This window comes from Schistocerca serialis, chromosome 8 (assembly GCF_023864345.2).
Source record: "Schistocerca serialis cubense isolate TAMUIC-IGC-003099 chromosome 8, iqSchSeri2.2, whole genome shotgun sequence".
In the NCBI taxonomy this organism is placed as follows: Eukaryota; Metazoa; Arthropoda; class Insecta; order Orthoptera; family Acrididae; genus Schistocerca; species Schistocerca serialis.
In genome coordinates, this window is record NC_064645.1 from 307,532,048 (window position 1) to 307,549,645 (window position 17,598).

Consider the following 17,598-nt stretch of genomic DNA (forward strand, 5'->3'; position numbering starts at 1 on the left):
TAATGCATCCCGTTTCCCTGATAGTGTCCTCTCCCTCGCTGAGAGTTACCTCCTCGACCTCTTCCTCTCATCATGTTAATTTGCGGTTCATTCCTACCACCTTTTACTATTCCATTCTGATTTCTGAAACCTCGAAACTCTCTAGTTTCACGCCACCTATCTTCATTCTCGATTTTTTCTAAAAATTCATCGAATGTTCGATGAGTGCCTCCTACATAACGCTTTGAATCGTCAGGTAGCTTTTTCCACAACTCCCACACTATCTCCGATTCTGATCTACGATCTTTAAGATACTCCAAACGCTTGAACCATCCTTCACAGTATTCTTTCATGAGCCCACGCCCATGTTCTGGCATTCTGGCGACAACGAATTCTCTCCACAACCTATCCCTCTGTTGTGTGCCCCAGAATTCCTCAAGGAACTTTTCTTTGAAGTCTGTAAACTTCAAATTGTCGATATCCAAATTCAATCCCCAACGTTTAGCATGACCTGCTAAAGCGTCTATTACTAAATTAATTTTTTCTTTATCCGACATGTCTGTTGGTAAGACACGTTCACAATTTTTTATAAAATCCATTGGATGCCATCCACCTTGTTTCTTTTGAGGATCGTATTTTTCCTCCCTACTCAGTATTTCCGATTTTTGCATTACCAATGGGATACCACTACAGTTAAGAAACGTCTGATTCTGAACTTGCTGACTTAACAATTTTATCTCATTACGCAGTGTATTTTCCTGCTCCTGCACACATGCATCAAAACTCAACATGGTATTGCGCAGTGTTTCAATATCAGCTGCCGTTTCTTTAACAGTCTCTTTCTTTACAACTGGTACTATCACCTGTAATTTACTTTCAATTATCGGTTCTAATTTTTCACTAACCAAAGGTTCCACTGATTTCTCTATTCTCTGAATTTTGGCATCAAATCTTTTTTCTATTTCTGTGACTTTTCTCTGAACATTTGTTATTTCAGCCCTAATGCTATTTACTGATTTGTTTACCTCTGTGATACGCTGGCTTTGCGTATTCAAAATATCTAAATTGGCTTTTATTTTACCAGATAGGTTTTCATCCAGTTGGGATATATGACTAGCCATTTCTGCTTTCAAACTAGCATTCCCTTCTCGAATTTGCGCCATCATCCTATTTAACAAACTTGTTAATTCCATATCCTCTCCCTTGTGACTTGCATCCACAGATACATTGGGTTCACTTTTCACTACCTTTGGTTTCACTTCCCGTTCCTCCTGTTTTGTGGGTGTGGATTCATCTATAGGATTTTCCAACCCTACAACAGTATCTATGGTCCCTAGTTCTGGGTCTGACCTTGTAATGTTTTCGTCTTGCTTGTTACTATTCGACTCCATCTTATGCTGCTGTATTTCGTGCCTAATAGAAATGTTTATTAAACCAAGTATTACTTGTTTAACTCCTACTATTGGACTTTCTTTTGCTGCTTTGCAGGTTGTCGTCTTGAACTTACCAATTGTGGTATATTTGTCTACAACAGAATTTTAAATTTAAAATTTTCTTGAAACTACAAGTTTATATAAAACACTTTTATTGCAGCCATTATTCTACAAACTTGGTAAGTCCTGTCACGGTCGCCACATGCGACCGAACCGCCGAATCTTTCCATCAGTAAATGGGGTATGTTCTCAACTGACTCGGTTGTTTTAACCCCCTCCACTGACGGAATGACCCGCTTCCTAATTCCGTATGTATAAAGGCAATACGGACTTGTAGCTGTCACGCCTTTGCGCTTACTGCTACGTATTTTAACCGTAAATAGCTCAGTCCTAATGGTAAGAGGTAGTAGTGAATTCATGTTGTTAATCTTTGAATACAGCACAGCTGCCACAAGCTCAGCTCACTTTTACTCCACTCCTACCCTCGCCATTGCACCACATTAATTAGGTGCTACATGGACCTTGCTAAATTCACTTGCGTATACATTTTTGACCGTTACTCGTCAGTATTTACCTATTGGATTAGTACACTCCTAATCGGACTATTTCCCAAAGAGCTGTGATGATTGAACGGGTTCGATCCACGGCCTACAGTGCCCTACAGTTCACACGGTAACACTGCCTACCTGACCCACTTAACTTGGTAGTGAGCTTATGTATCCAATCACCACTGCTAGCAGCAGTGGATAATCCTATCAGCACGACGAGAGCAGCAGACTTACCGTCGAATCCTCCTGAAAATACTTATAACTACGGTCGCCAGCTCTGAAGGAGCAAAAGAATAAATCAATTTTTTGGCTCGTTTCAAAGTGAAACGGCTTGAGTTGAATTTTAAACTTAATTCTGAATATTACTATTTCTGATCATTCTAGGTGATTCTACAAAGCAAATACTCTCTCAATTTCTGTGAGTTGGCTTGGTAATTACCACCAAGACAATTTATGCAACTTAGGTTAACAAAATTCTATCCTTCAACTTATTTAATGATTTTGGATATTACTCTTTGGACAATTGCTATAGAATTAGTTAAGTGACTTTACTTGAAAGGTTACTCAGAAAAATTTAAGTAACTATAAATAGGCGACTCATTCTGGTGTGACCATTGCTCTTTTCAATATTCTTATACGCTAAAGTATTCTACACCCAAAAGAATTGTAAATGAAAGAGGCGATGGTGGCCTCAGTCTGATTTCACTACACTATGTTTCAGGTTACTACACTTTACAATGAACAACATGCGTCGCAATTTTACTCATTACTATATTCTGTCCTCTGCACTGGCACAAAAGAAAACTGGTATTCTCCTTTTACATGTATACAAAGTTCGACTTAACAATTTCAAGCAGTCTTGCCTTGGGTAGACGTGTCGGTGCTGGTGGTGGGATGCATGTGGCTAACGCAGCTCTTCACGCCTCATGCCCTTAATGGCGGCTGGAACTACGAGCTGTAGCACTCGTATAAGCTACTGCACGTCCGCCATAAAATCTGGGCGCAGGAACTCTTACAATCAGCCCCAGTGGCATAGAGACGGCTTCGACAACCATTCGTCGCGTTCTACTCCACAAACAGCGACAATATTCGCCTCTTCGCGGTTGCACAATCACTTTTGCGTGAGCACAGTTACGCACGTCCTGTCACGTCAACACTCCCCAGGTCATTCCATTGTTCAGTCCCTGTGTCTCCAGCTACCTCTAGCTACACTCGTATCACCAAGAGTGGGGGCGTTGCCCTACCACCTTTTCACCGAAATCATTTAGTATTTAAGAATATTTATATTTATTACCCTGGAGTTCATACCAGTCATAATAATTTACTACTAGCGCCTTATAACATTAAATCATACAGTAACAACTTATAATTACCAAGAAAAAGAATACATTTGACTCCGAGAGCTTAGTGCATTGTCTGACAGGCAGCGCTAATTCCCAGTTTCGCCAATAGATGGCATCAGGGTGCACTCCCTGGCAGTCTCACACCAGCGCGCCCGTTTCCGACGCGCGGGCTCCAAATTACTGTCAGCCCACCATCATTTCAGTTCCGTTACACTACTTTAGAGCAACTATTGCAAGGTCTCATAGAACAGCAAACGCTTCTCACAAATGCGATTCATGATTTCGTCGTGGCATAAAATGCGGGGCGTCTCTCGTCGTTGTCTCTCCCTACTTTTCCTCCTTACGACGAGACGGCGGATGACTGGTCTGATTACGAAAAACGTCTTCGACAGCACTTCTTGGCATCTCAAGTTGCGGATGAACAGACATGTAAGTCTCTGTTCCTTTCATGGATTTCACCTCAAATGTATCGGTTGTTGTTGCAGTTGGCTCCTTTGGAAGATCCTGCGTCTTTGTCCTCAGCTGAAATGTGCTCACTTCTGTCCGTATATTTTCAAAAGCATACGCATGTGGTAGCCTCTCGTGTTGCCTTTTATCGTTGTCAAAAACAACCGAATCCATCCTATAGCGCTTGGGCTGCTGAACTTCATGGCCTCAGTAGAAAGTGTCAATTTTTTACGGAAGTTCACAAAGAATCCTATGCCGATTCCATGTTACGGGATGCTATTATCCGATCAGCGCCCGACAAAGAAGTTAGGCAATGTGCCCTTCAGTTGGCAAATCCGACTCTAGATGAAGTTCTATCCATCGCTCAGTCTTTTGAAATTTCTCGCACCGCTGGAGCACAAATAGAGGCATGGGGCGACGTCAGGGAAATACAACCTCTGTTCGATGTTGACGAAGTGTGTGGCGTGTCCCCGGCGGCCGACATGGCCACAGTACGCTCCCAAGTGCACCCTCAGCCTAACTGTAAACAAACCTCTAAGAAACTGCAGCACAACTCACGGCAACTTCCTTTATGTCCGCGGTGTTTTACGAAACATTCACGAGAAGATTGTCCACAACGTTGGGCCGTGTGTCACAAATGCAGAAAATAAGGGTTGTGTGTCATCCGTTTGCAAATCCGACCGCATACATGATGTTCATGGACATGACGCTGATTCTGATTCTGTGTTGTCTGTCAATTGTACTTCTTCCCTCACTGTCCAAATACTTGGTTGCAATGTTCGCATGCAGGTCGATACTAGTTCTGCTGCCACTATCATCAGTTCTCAGACTATCTTCAGTTGGGTTCTCCAATCCTGTCGCCTGTCACTAGGCAATTACGGACTTACAATAAACAGAAGATTTCTCTCTTGGGACAATTTGATGCTGAGGTATCTTACAAATCTGTCATTCGCACTGTTCCCATATTTGTGGTCGACCATAGTAATGCAGAGAATCTTTTTGGTTTCGATGCCTTTTGCGTTTTTGGGTTCTCCATAGATGACTCTGTCAATATCGTCTCTGATGCTATTCCTTATGCTTGATTGGATTCCTTGTCAATGACATTTTCATGCCTTTTTTCTCCTGGGTTAGGCCGTGCAAACAACTTTGAAGCTCATGTCACGCTCAAACCCACTGCTCGGCCTAAGTTTTTTCGGGCTTGGCCCATTCCTGTGGCCCTTCATGATCAGGTCAAACGGGAGCTGGATCATCTCACTGCTTCAGGGGTCTTGCTTCCTGTCACTTCCAGCGAGTGGTCCTCTCCTGTCGTTGTCGTTGCTAAGCTATATGGTGATATTCGTCTCTGTGGCGATTTCAAAGCCACTGTAAATGCTCAATGCCTTATCGACACTTACCCTATGCCTCAACCTGAAGAATTGTTCACTAAACTTGCTGGAGGCCAGTATTTTTCTAAAATTGACCTGTCAGAAGCTTATCATCAACTTCCTCTCGACGCTGCTTCCTGGCAGTTTCTCGTGCTGAACATGCCTTTCGGCCTCTATCAATACCAACGCTTGCCATTCGGGGTTGCCAGCGCCCCTGCTCTCTTTCAGCGATTCTTGGAACAATTATTGCTCACTGTCCCTGGGTGTATAAATTACCAGGACGACATTGTTGTCACTGGCTCCATCACTGACGAACATCTTGAAAATCTCCGCACGCTTTTTCATGTCTTACAGACTGCTGGTCTTAAGTGTAATCTTCAGAAATCAAAATTTTTTCAGGCATCTATCGTGTACTTACGGATCACAAACCACTTGTTTCCTTGTTTCATCCATCAATGTCACTTCCCAACAAGGCTGCACACTGCTTCCAGCATTGGGCGCTCTACTTATTGTTGTGTTGGCAGAAGAGCCAACACTGTTTTTCTAGAGGAGGCCGAAATGCACGCGTTTAATTACACGCTGACTGGCATGAGGTCTGGAACAGGACAATATCTTGAGAATTGCAAATAAAGTAAGTAGTTGATATAATACTTAATTTTAATCCACAATTGTAGAACATCGCTCTTGATGATACATACTTCATATAATAAATATCAATTGAATACGGCGCCTTGTTAGGTCGTAGCAAATGTAGCTGAAGGCTATGCTAACTATCGTCTCGGCAAATGAGAACATAGTTGTCAGTGAACCATTGCTATGAACGTCGGCTGTACAACTGGGGCGAGTGCCAGGACGTCTCTTTAGACCTGCCGTGTGGTGGCGCTCGGTCTGCAATTACTGACAGTGGCGACACGCGGGTCCGGCGTATACTAATGGACAGCGGCCGATTTAAAGGCTACCACCTAGCAAGTGTGGTGTCTGGCGGTGACACCACATTCCTCCCCCACAAATCGGCGAACGGTTGTGTTATAAGGCTTCCGCCCGTTGTGGGGAGGACCCCATGTTGACGTATGCGACGAGGTGGGGAACCTAACATCAGGCGAGGCTGTGCCACCCGCACCCGGTCATTCGGTCCGAGGGGAGCTAGGAAACGCCTGAAAACCTAGTCCAGGGTGCACGCCAACATGCGGTGTATGTGCCCTTAAAGAGACAGGAGGGGCCGAAGATTCGACCTCCATCGGGGCGGGGCAGCCGACGGGCGAAGACGACATCTGGTCCGGAGCCGGCAAGAGTTCCAAGTCGGAGGACAGCTGGTCACGGGAAGCGATCGGCGGTGGGTGACCCAGGGGGGCGCATGGCGGCTGCAGCGAAGCGTCCACTGCAGGCAGCGCCGGCGGGAGAACAGGCGGCGGCGGCGCATCGCCATGGGGCAATATGGAAGGCAGCGTCGGCAACACCTGGGGATGAGGCGAGCCAGTAGATGGGTCCCCAGGGCGCTGACCGGACGGCACAGTCGCTGAAAGCAGACGGGGAGTGGCAGAACCCGTGCGACGACAGAGGCGCAGCTGATTGAGATGCCGACGCACCTCACCAGAGGCCCCCGAAACCAGATACATAGCGCGGCCGAGGCAGCGAAGAATGCGCCCTGCGAGCCAACGCCGTGAACCTCGATAGTTGCGATAGTATACAACGTCGCCTGGAGCAAAAGCAGGTGGCTGCCGCTGCACAGGAACCTGATGCGGCGGATGTAGCAAAGACATCAAGGTCCGATGAGGACGACCATGCAACAGCTCAGCCGGCGAGCGACCATCTCGGGGCTGAGAGCGATACGAAGACAAAAATAGCAACAACGCGTCCTCCTGAGAATGCGACTCTTTCAACTTCAACATCTGTGACTTGAAAGTCCGGACCAATCGTTCAGCGGCACCGTTTGACTGAGGCGAAAACGATGCGGATGTCAGATGTTGAATATCATTGGTCTTGCAGAATGACTGAAATTCTGCGGGCATGAATGGTGGGCCATTGTCGGAAACAATAGTCTGTGGAAGACCTTCAATGCCAAAAGATAGCAGATAACGCTTGGATGGTGGCAGATGACGTCATGGCAGACATCCGGACAACAAAAGGAAAATTACTGAAAGAATCGACAACAACCAACCATCGAGCATTCCAGAATGGACCAGCAAAATCGATGTGTAAGTGTTGCCAAGGGGAAGTGGCTTTTGGCCATGCAAAGAATTTCCGCGGTGGTGCGGATTGTTGTTCGGCACACGCCATGCAAGAAGAGCACATATTCGTAATCGCAGCATCGATTCCGAACCAAGTACAGTGCTGACGAGCAAGTTGTTTCGTTCGCACTATACCCCAATGTCCTTGGTGGAGAAGCCGTAAGACAGAGGACTGTAACGAACGTGGGACCACGACCCGAGACTGATCATTATCAGAATGCAACAGCAAAACACCACGTCGTACAAAAAGTTTCTCCTTGTGAGCAAAAAAATCGGCGAACCAACGGATCCTCGATCCATGATTTTGACAAGGGCCATTGCGTAGCAACAAAACGCAAAACGGTAGCAAGGACAGGGTCAGCAGCTGTGGCTGTAGCTACATGACGAAAATCAATCGGAAACGATTCAACCACGTCATCAGTTTCCGCATCAATGAACATGCAAGCAAGTTCGGAAGAATCAAATGCTCTATCCTCAGCAACAGGCAAACGGGACAACGCATCGGCGTTTCCGTGCTTAGCAGTGGACGATACAAGATATCGTAGCGGTACTGCAAGAGGAAAATAGACCAGCGAATGAATTTCTGTGCTGTACGTGGAGGTACAGGCTTGTTCGGATGAAAAAGCGATGTCAAAGGTTTGTGGTCTGTGATGATGGTAAAGTGACGACCATACAAGAAATCATGAAACTTAGTAGCACCAAAGACGAGAGCCAAAGCTTCTTTCTCTATCTGTGAATAATTTCTTTGCGCAGACGAGAGCAATTTGGACGCAAAGTCAATAGGGCGATCGTGCGAACCATCTTTGTGTGCAAGCACAGCACCGATCCTGAAATCCGATGCATCTACCATCAACAAAAGGGGTTTCTGGGGATCGAATGGCATCAGGAAATTATTTGAAAGCAACGCCGATTTCAACTGGCGAAAGGCGCGTTCGCATTCTGTCGTCCAGACAAACGGAACACCTTTACGGCGTAAGCAATGAAGCGGAGCTGAAATGGAAGAGGCATTGCGCACATAGCGATGGTAATAATTTATTTTACCCAGCACACTCTGTAGCTGCTTCAAATTCTGCGGCGAAGGCAAGTCTTATATGGCACAGAGGTGTTCGAGACTGGGGCATTGATTACATGTCCCAAATATGGTAATATGGTAAGTCACGAGCAAAAAACACACATTTGTCCTTCCACAAGCGAAGACCATTTTGTCGCAAGACCTGAAATAATGGTTGGAGGTTGGCTAAATGTTCTTCTTCCGTCTTTCCGGAGATCACAATATCGTCCAGATAGTTTGCTGCAGTAGGGACCGAGGCACAAACAGTTTGCAGATATTGCTGAAACAATGCAGGGGCGGATGCACACCCACATGGCAGTCTTTTGAATCGATACAAACCAAGATGCGTGTTAACCACCAAAATGCGCTGGGATTCATCGTCCACTGGTATTTGCAAGTACGCATCTGCTAGGTCCAACTTCGAAAAATATTTACCCGGGCACAGTTTGTCAAAAAGATCTTCCGGGCGGGGTAAAGGATAAGATGCAATCACTAATTGTGGATTCACTGTTGCCTTGAAGTCCACACAAAGTCTCAATTTTCCGGATGGTTTTGGCAAAATTACTAAGGGTGATGCCCAGAGAGAAGCCTGCACACGTTCAATCACACCTTGTGATTCCAAATCGTGTAATGTTCTTGCGACCTCATCACGCAATGCGTGAGGAACATTGCGCGCTCGGAAAAATTTCGGTTGCGCGTTTACTTTTAGGTCCAAATGTGCTTTATAGTTCTTAACGCAACCAAGGCCCGGTGCAAAAATGTCTGCAAATTCTTCACATAGACTAGAAACACTGGCTGAAGGCACAGTCTGGTTCACTGATAGGACCTGATTTACTGTAGACAAGTTAAACAACTGAAATAAATCGAAACCGAACAAGTTCACTGCAGAAGAAGAACGAAGTATGTAAAATGACACAAGTTTTGTTTGTCCCTTGTATGTTGCAAGAAGGCTGCACTGTCCTAACACAGGGATATTCTGACCGGAATAACTATTTAACTTAACATTTGCGGCACGCAACGGAGGTGTGCCCACTTGTTTGTACGTGTCGTGATTTATTAGTGAAACTGCAGCTCCGGTATCGAACTGGAATGGGATCACGTTGCCATGAATGTCCAAGTCTACAAAAAGTTTATTGTCCTGCTGACGACAAGAGCGACTGTCTCGTGCAATTTGAACAGACACTAGTACAGAATCACTTGCTAATTGACGTGATTTCCGGCGACGTAGACGCACACTTTTTGTGGGACGCACACAGTCACTTTTAGAGAGAGTGGCACTGGGCGGAGTGGAATAACTACATGAATGTCCATGGGCGAAGGTTCACGAGCCTGAGTATTCTTGGTTCGATTCCGGCGCAAAGCAAAGGGCCTGGAATGGTTGTGAGTGTCCGATCTGAGCTTTTTCTGGCAAACACTCTGAACATGTCCTTTTTTATTACAGAAAAAGCAAATAGCTTGGCGTGCCGGGCATATAATAAATATCAATTGAATACGGCGCCTTGCTAGGTCGTTGCAAATGTAGCTGAAGGCTATGCTAACTATCGTCTTGGCAAATGAGAGCGTAGTTGTCGGTGAACCATTGCTATGAACGTCGGCTGTACAACTGGGGCGAGTGCCAGGACGTCTCTCTAGACCTGCCGTGTGGTGGCGCTCGGTCTGCAATTACTGACAGTGGCGACACACGGGTCCGGCGTATACTAATGGACCACAGCCAATTTAAAGGCTACCATGTAGCAAGTGTGGTGTCTGGCGGTGACACCACACTTATCTCATTTTAATTATGAGATTCATTTCTGGCTGACGGCTCAACATGCGAATGCTGATGCACTGTCTCACCTTCCCATGGGTCCTGATCTGGCATTCGATAGGGACGAACTTTTGTGTTTCCACCTGGATGTTGCCGAGCTGTGGGTTGTGGATGGGTTCCCCATCACCGGGAACCGGCTGGCGGCTGCTACGGGTTCTGACTCTACCCTCTCCCGGGTTTTATGCTGTATTCAGAAGGGTTGGCCAGATCGTCCGTCCGCTAAGACTTCTGATCCATTGCGGAACTACTACGCTTTGCGTTACCGCCTCATGGCTAGGGATGGTGTTACCCTCCTTTCCACCGAAAATGCTTCGCTGCGTGTTGTGGTACCTGTGTCTTTGCATGCTTCAGTCTTGCGCTTCCTTCACCAAGGGCACTGGGGTGTCTTTCGCACAAAATCTCTGGTGCGCCGTCATGTGTACTGGCCCGGCATCGACTCTGAAATCACACATATGGTCGCTGCCTGTGGCCCTTGTGCATCACAGGCCGCCGCCCCGAAGTCATCTTTGTCACTGTGGCCTTCACCTGAGAAGCTCTGACTTCACGGGACCTTTTTTAGGTACTTATTGGCTTCTCGTTATTGACGCCTACTCTAACTTTCCTTTAATTGTCCTTTGCATGTCGCCTACCACCGCGGCAACCACCAATGCTCTAGCTCGCATTTTCTCTTTGGAAGGCCTTCCCTCTACTCTTGTTACTGATAGTGGTCCGCAATTTGCCTCTTCCGATTTTGCGGATTTTTGTGCCCGTCACGGTGTCATGCATGTTACGGCCCCTCCGTTCCATCCACAGTCAAACGGTGAGGCTGAATGCCTGGTCCCCACATTTAAGGCTCAGATGAGGAAACTCCTGACTTCTTCTGCTGCAGATGATGCGCTTCTCCAATTTCTGGCTTCTTACCATTTCACCCCCATGGGCGACCACAGCCCGGCTGAGCTCTTACATGGCCAACAGACCCTCACGCTACTTCATCTTCTGCGGCCTTACACCTCACGGCCGCCGGTGCCTTCACTTGGCCGGTTCACCACCGATGACCTTGTATGGGTACAGGGATATGGCAGGCGGCATCTTACGACACCGTGGCCAATACCTGTATGAAGTCCAGACGGACGCGGGTGTTGCAGTGCGTCATTCGGACTTCGGCCTTGTGTGCCAGCAACGCTTGTTCCGGATGCCGCTACACCACCTTCGGCTCTACCTGACACTTGGGATACTGGAATCTCTCATTACTCACAATGCAGTCCTCTCACCATCAAATCGTTGCCAGCACAAGCACTGACGCCACCAGGAGACGTGCCCATGCAGGAACCAGATGACCATCATCTGGCCAAGCAACTCTACTCACCTCCTTCTCCTACGGATGCGGACACATCGCCCATGTCTCCTCTTATAACAACCAGACTTGTCGCAATGGGCAGATTGGTGCATGGGGCCCCAGCAGATTCGACCACCATGTCTCCTGTCATCTCGACCCGTTATCATCGGGGACACTTCCGACCGTACGGGAAGCCTCCTCCTTGAGACTTTATGGCCAGTCAAACAACACCTATGGATGTTAGCAATCTACAGGCCACCTCCATCAAGACCTGTGCAAAAAATTCAAAGGGGGGAAGAGTGTTGTGACTCGCCGATCTTTCAAAGTGCTGCCGCACAGTTACGCGCATCCTCTACATGCGGCGCTGTCTGCCAGCCATGCAGCAGCAGTGCCACCTGAGTGGCCAGCCAGCCAGTGGCCGCTGGACTTGGACTCAGTTATGATTTGACTGTTAAAGTGTACACACGTCTTACTCTGTTTACTTGATCTGTGACTTTCATGTATTGTGTCTTCCTTGAAATATAATTGTTCAACTTGAAGTTATAACAAACTTTCCAGGTATACAAATTTTTTCCTGCCAGTGTATTTTATGATGAGGCAAATATGTGACAATATACTGAAGGAAAGCTAGCAAATTAGCGTACATTTGTTTTCATTATTAAATGATTAAGCCAATAATTATTTAGATTACGATACACATGTTACAACAGAAATATAGCTGTTAGCATCTCTCTTGCAGGCATCTTACACAGAAAATGATAATAAATATAAAATACTGCCTTGCAATGAGAATGTGTACTAATTGAAGGCTGTCTTATTATAATTTTCATCATTTTTTAGAAGAGTGTTTTAATATGATATAATTTGCATGAAGTTTTCTAACCATAATAAGTAAACTAGTACATGTTACCTAACACATAGTTCTAGTTATAAGAGGCCGGCCGCGGTGGTCTAGCGGTTCTAGGCACGCAGTCCGGAACCGCGCGACTGCTACGGTCGCAGGTTCGCATCCTGCCTCGGGCATGGATGTATGCGATGTCCTTAGGTTAGTTAGGTTTAAGTAGTTCTAAGTTCTAGGGGACTGATGACCACAGATGTTAAGTCCCATAGTGCTCAGAACCATTTGAACCATTTTTTTCTAGTTATAAGAAAAAGAGGTGAAAAGAATGGTGTAATATTAAACAGGAGACTGTAGCCATATATACAAAAAAGTTGTATACTGAATAGGGTAGATGGATCAAAGAATGGATGACATTCACACGAACTGAGCAAAAATGGAGTTATTAAAGCTACTCTAACTTCATATGAAACAGTTGAGCAGCAGAACATAATGAAACAAATAAAGAATTATTTGAATTATATGAGTGACCAGCAATTAATACAGCATAAACACCTAATCTAGTACAACAAGAAATAATAAAAAATCATAAGGAGAAGCACGTATACAAGTTAAATGAGGAAAAATTGTTCAAACAGCTAAATGAAATTACTGAATTAAGAACAGGAGAAAAATAATAAAGCGAACCATTTGATAAAATAGGGACAGTTACTCCTTAAAACTAACTGAATTGCTTCACTAAAAGACTGAGGTACACCAACAAAACCTACCTTCTTAGGACCTTCTTCAGTCTAGATATAACCTGGAATTTTTTGCTCTAACAAAGCAAGAAAAGCTGCTCTAATTAAAACACAAATATTTAAAATAAGAAAATTTTAAATAAGTATAAATAAATCATAAAGTATCAATACTATTTGTAGAAGTAATCTACACAAATGAATTCTAAATTGAACACATTAATCTGTCAAAATAGTATTAATTAATTTGAATCAACAATATAAAAATATTTTACGTAAATGGACTTTTTGTACTCATATGGATAATTATAGCTTAGGATAGAAACCGACTTGACTCACACAGGTCTGAGCTCAGATCAAGTAAGAATTAAAGGTCAAACACACTTAATTATTGTGCTCCTGCACCCAAAATTTTTCTTAGTTCAAAATCGAAGTTATAATCTGTTACTTGATATAATTTCTTGAAAGCGATTATGCTGTAATCCCTAAGGAAATTTAATCTTATGATCATAAACTACTGAAAATGGCATTTTAGTTGATGTGATGTGGAACATACCAGTCAGTTTACAAATAAAATACATTTTTACTGTGAAAACATGGCTATGTGCTGGCCATTTACATAAGTGGAGTTTCTCATCTTAATCTACAATAAAATACGATGATAGTAACCCAGTCACATACAAACTGTGGCAATAAGCTACTGTGCTTTCATGCACCTCACCCCTCTACTCTAGCAGATGTTCTCACACTTTAGCAGACCATGCAACGTCCAGCAAAATCTGTGTCATAAAATGTATACATCTGAGGACAAGAATTTTCTCTGTTATGCGCTGCTTTGCCACAGCATGTGGGGTTTTCCTCTAAAGCATGCTAGAGGAAGCATACCCAACTCCTGGCACTTCCTGCATAGATGTCGAGCTGTCCACATGACAAGTGCAGTGATTTAATCATCCTTCGGTGTTAAGTTTATGGTCAAGTTATTTCATTACTAGAATTTAATAACTTGCCATAGTGCTACCAGATAGGTACATGGCCCATGAAGTCATCAATTGTGAGTTAGTTTAGTGTGTCTATGAATCAAACCTCATTGCAGGCTCCCATGACACCTACAGAAAACTAGTAGGCGAGATTGATACCATACTTTAGGGAAACATTATTCAGCACCCATCTCACAGTGTCTCATGTCCTGACCATGAAGTATCCACTTCACAGAGCCTGTTAAATTATAGCAAGTGTGGCAGAATCTGACCTCTTTTTGTGAACTATACACAAACCACTGCAGTGGCATGCATGCAGACGTTTAAGACTGTGTTAGGTTAGCTTTACCTATGGTACCTCAAGTTTGTTTATTTGTATTTTGTATTTGCTTTAATAACCGTGATAGATTAGCTTCATCCACAGTACCTCACGTTCATGTATTTGCAATACCATTTTGCTTTGACCATTGTATTACATTAGGTACACTTACAGAACCTCCAACTTCATTTATTTGTATTTGCAGCTCTCCTTGATCACTGTGTTAGATTACCCCATTTACCATTCTTCAAGAACATTTACAATGTTTCTCATGCCTAAAAAAAATGTTTAAACTGATTACATAAACACACAGATGGTGGGCACTCCTTGAGTACCACTTGTGATGTCTTCATGAGTGGTGGAGATTACCGGACCAACTCGACAGAGTTTTTCTTCACAGGCATTTTTGTGACAGCTTCCCTTTGTAAATACATTCTACAATCAGTTCTGCCTCTCAACATTCCAATAAAGGAACCGTTTAATATTCAGATGTCTTTTGTACATTGTTCCCATGCGTTGCCCATCTGTTGTACTGTGCCCTTCTAGCAAACCCATGATATCTGCCTGTTGTGCCAGTGAGGAAGATTATTGTCACAGTACTATTAATCCAGAAATTCATTTATGGTGTAAAATGAGTAGAAAGTAGAAATGATTTCAATTTGTTTTTTAGACGTTCATTATCTGCTAGCAGTTTTAACACACAATGGATGGGATCAAATATTTTTATTGCTGCATACCTTGCTCTTTTCTGTGGAAAAGTAAAGTTGTGGATAGTGAGGACTATAATGTTCCTGTGTTATATTTATGATTGTGCCATTATTTTAACTTGTTTATCATGGTCCTACAGCAGCCATTGTTGATACTTTGTGGATAAGCATGTCAACTGCTTGCTGAGAATCAAGGTGAGCACCTATTTCGTTCCATACCACTCTGTTTGGCAACAGTGTTTGCTGCATATAGGAGCTCCACATAGTGTATTATACTCTACGTCAGAGATAATATATATTACCTTGAACATTTATGTGTCATCGTGTACCCAAGAGGTCCCCAACCATTTTTGTCTTGTAGACCATGTGCTATCATGTTAAGTTTCATACATTTATTGATTTAAATGGCACAAAATGTAAAACTAGAAAAAACTGATACATAAATGCTTTTAATGGGAGCGGTGAGCCTGATGCTGTATTGGAAAATTTTCAATATTTGGCTTCAATTTAGTTATGTTGAATCGTAAATCTCCTCAGTCAGTGATTTCCGTCTCTTCCTTTTTCTTTAAAGAGAATTGGCAACCATGCTGACACCATTTTCTGTGAGATTTGAAGATGAAAAAGCTATCAAAAACTTTCTGGCAATAGTCCATAATATAGGGTAAGTAACATGTACATCTCTCTGAAGCCAGAATTGCTGATTTCTCTTTCAAAACTGTACCTTAAGTTCTTTGTTGGTGTTTTTTCTGATCAGTTCCTCTTTTAGTATTACATTCATTTCTTCAATATCACTGTATGGCTTGATAATCCATTGTGGTATTTCCACAGTTAAGACATCCTCAAACCTAGTTTCATAAATCTGTGTGAAGCACATTTAAATGTTGAATATCATCATCCTGGTAGTTTGTCTCTGACGAAGTGGGGAAGTTTGCACCATATAATGTTTTGCTTCATTAGTTTAGTTTTGGCAAGAAAAGCTGAAATGTTTGACTTCATTTATATTAAATTTAGACTGTCACCTTAAAATGTCAAGTTAACCTCATGAGCCCCTCTTTCTCTACAGTACTGGGTACACATGTGTATACTATGTTTATGTTGAATGTTGCATTTCTTGAACATTATAATTGGCTTTACCTGCCACACTATTCACATATCCAAGTTAATTCACATGTACCAGGTTACAGCAAATATGTATTGTTACAACATGATGCAAATACTGATTGTGTCAGTTACCAAGCTTTAATGGTGTATCACCTTTGTTTTATGACCATTGTCCAATTATGATGACCATGAATGATGAAAAGCTGGTTTTAACTATGTCGTGTACGGCTGTTGTTATTTTAATATAACAGAGGGAAACATTCCACGTGGGAAAAATATATCTAAAAACAAAGATGATGTGACTTACCAAATGAAAGCGCTGGCATGTTGATAGACACACAAACAAACACACACATACACATAAAATTCAAGCTTTTGCAACCAATGGTTGCTTCATCAGGAAAGAGGGAAGGAGGGGGAAAGACGAAAGGATGTGGGTTTTAAGGGAGAGGGTAAGGAGTCATTCCAATCCCAGGAGCGGAAAGACATACCTTAGGGGGAAAAAAGGACAGGTATACACTCGCACACACACACATATCCATCCGCACATACACAGACACAAGCAGACATTTGTAAAGCAACTGTTGGTTGCGAAAGCTTGTATTTTGTGTGTATGTGTGTGTTTGTTTGTGTGTCTATCAACATGCCAGCGCTTTACAAATGTCTGCTTGTGTCTGTGTATGTGCGGATGGATATGTGTGTGTGTGTGCGAGTGTATACCTGTCCTTTTTTCCCCCTAAGGTAAGTCTTTCCGCTCCTGGGATTGGAATGACTCCTTACCCTCTCCCTTAAAACCCACATCCTTTCATCTTTCCCTCTCCTTCCCTCTTTCCTGATGAAGCAACCGTTGGTTGCGAAAGCTTGAATTTTGTGTGTATGTGTGTGTTTGTTTGTGTGTCTATCAACATGGCAGCGCTTTCGTTTGGTAAGTCACTTCATCTTTGTTTTTAGATATGTTGTTATTTTAAGAAAGATTTTATTGATGTGGCACCAGCACTAATCAAGAATGTTTCATGATCTGAAGATGGCTAGATTAATAGCCAAAACTAGTAATCCATCCAAATAAAGTAGATTTCGTGTGTGGTCTCAACTTTGATGGTTTTCAGTCTCTAACATAAATAAAAAATTTGCAACAATTTGTGTACTTACTGGTTGATAATGTCAACAATCTTGATAACCTCTTTAAATTTAGTAAACAAATCCATTAAGTAAGCAATGTCTGGTTTCCACTTAATTAAATTTTCTTTTAAAATTGGATTTTTGCCATCCAGAAACTCTAAAACAGTCTAGAAAATGATACAAATTTAGTCAAACATAACACTTTTGAAGCCAGTGTACTTCAGTGTGAAGGAGTAATTGATCAAAGTTCTCATAATTTTCTTCATGTAACTGTGTGAATAACAT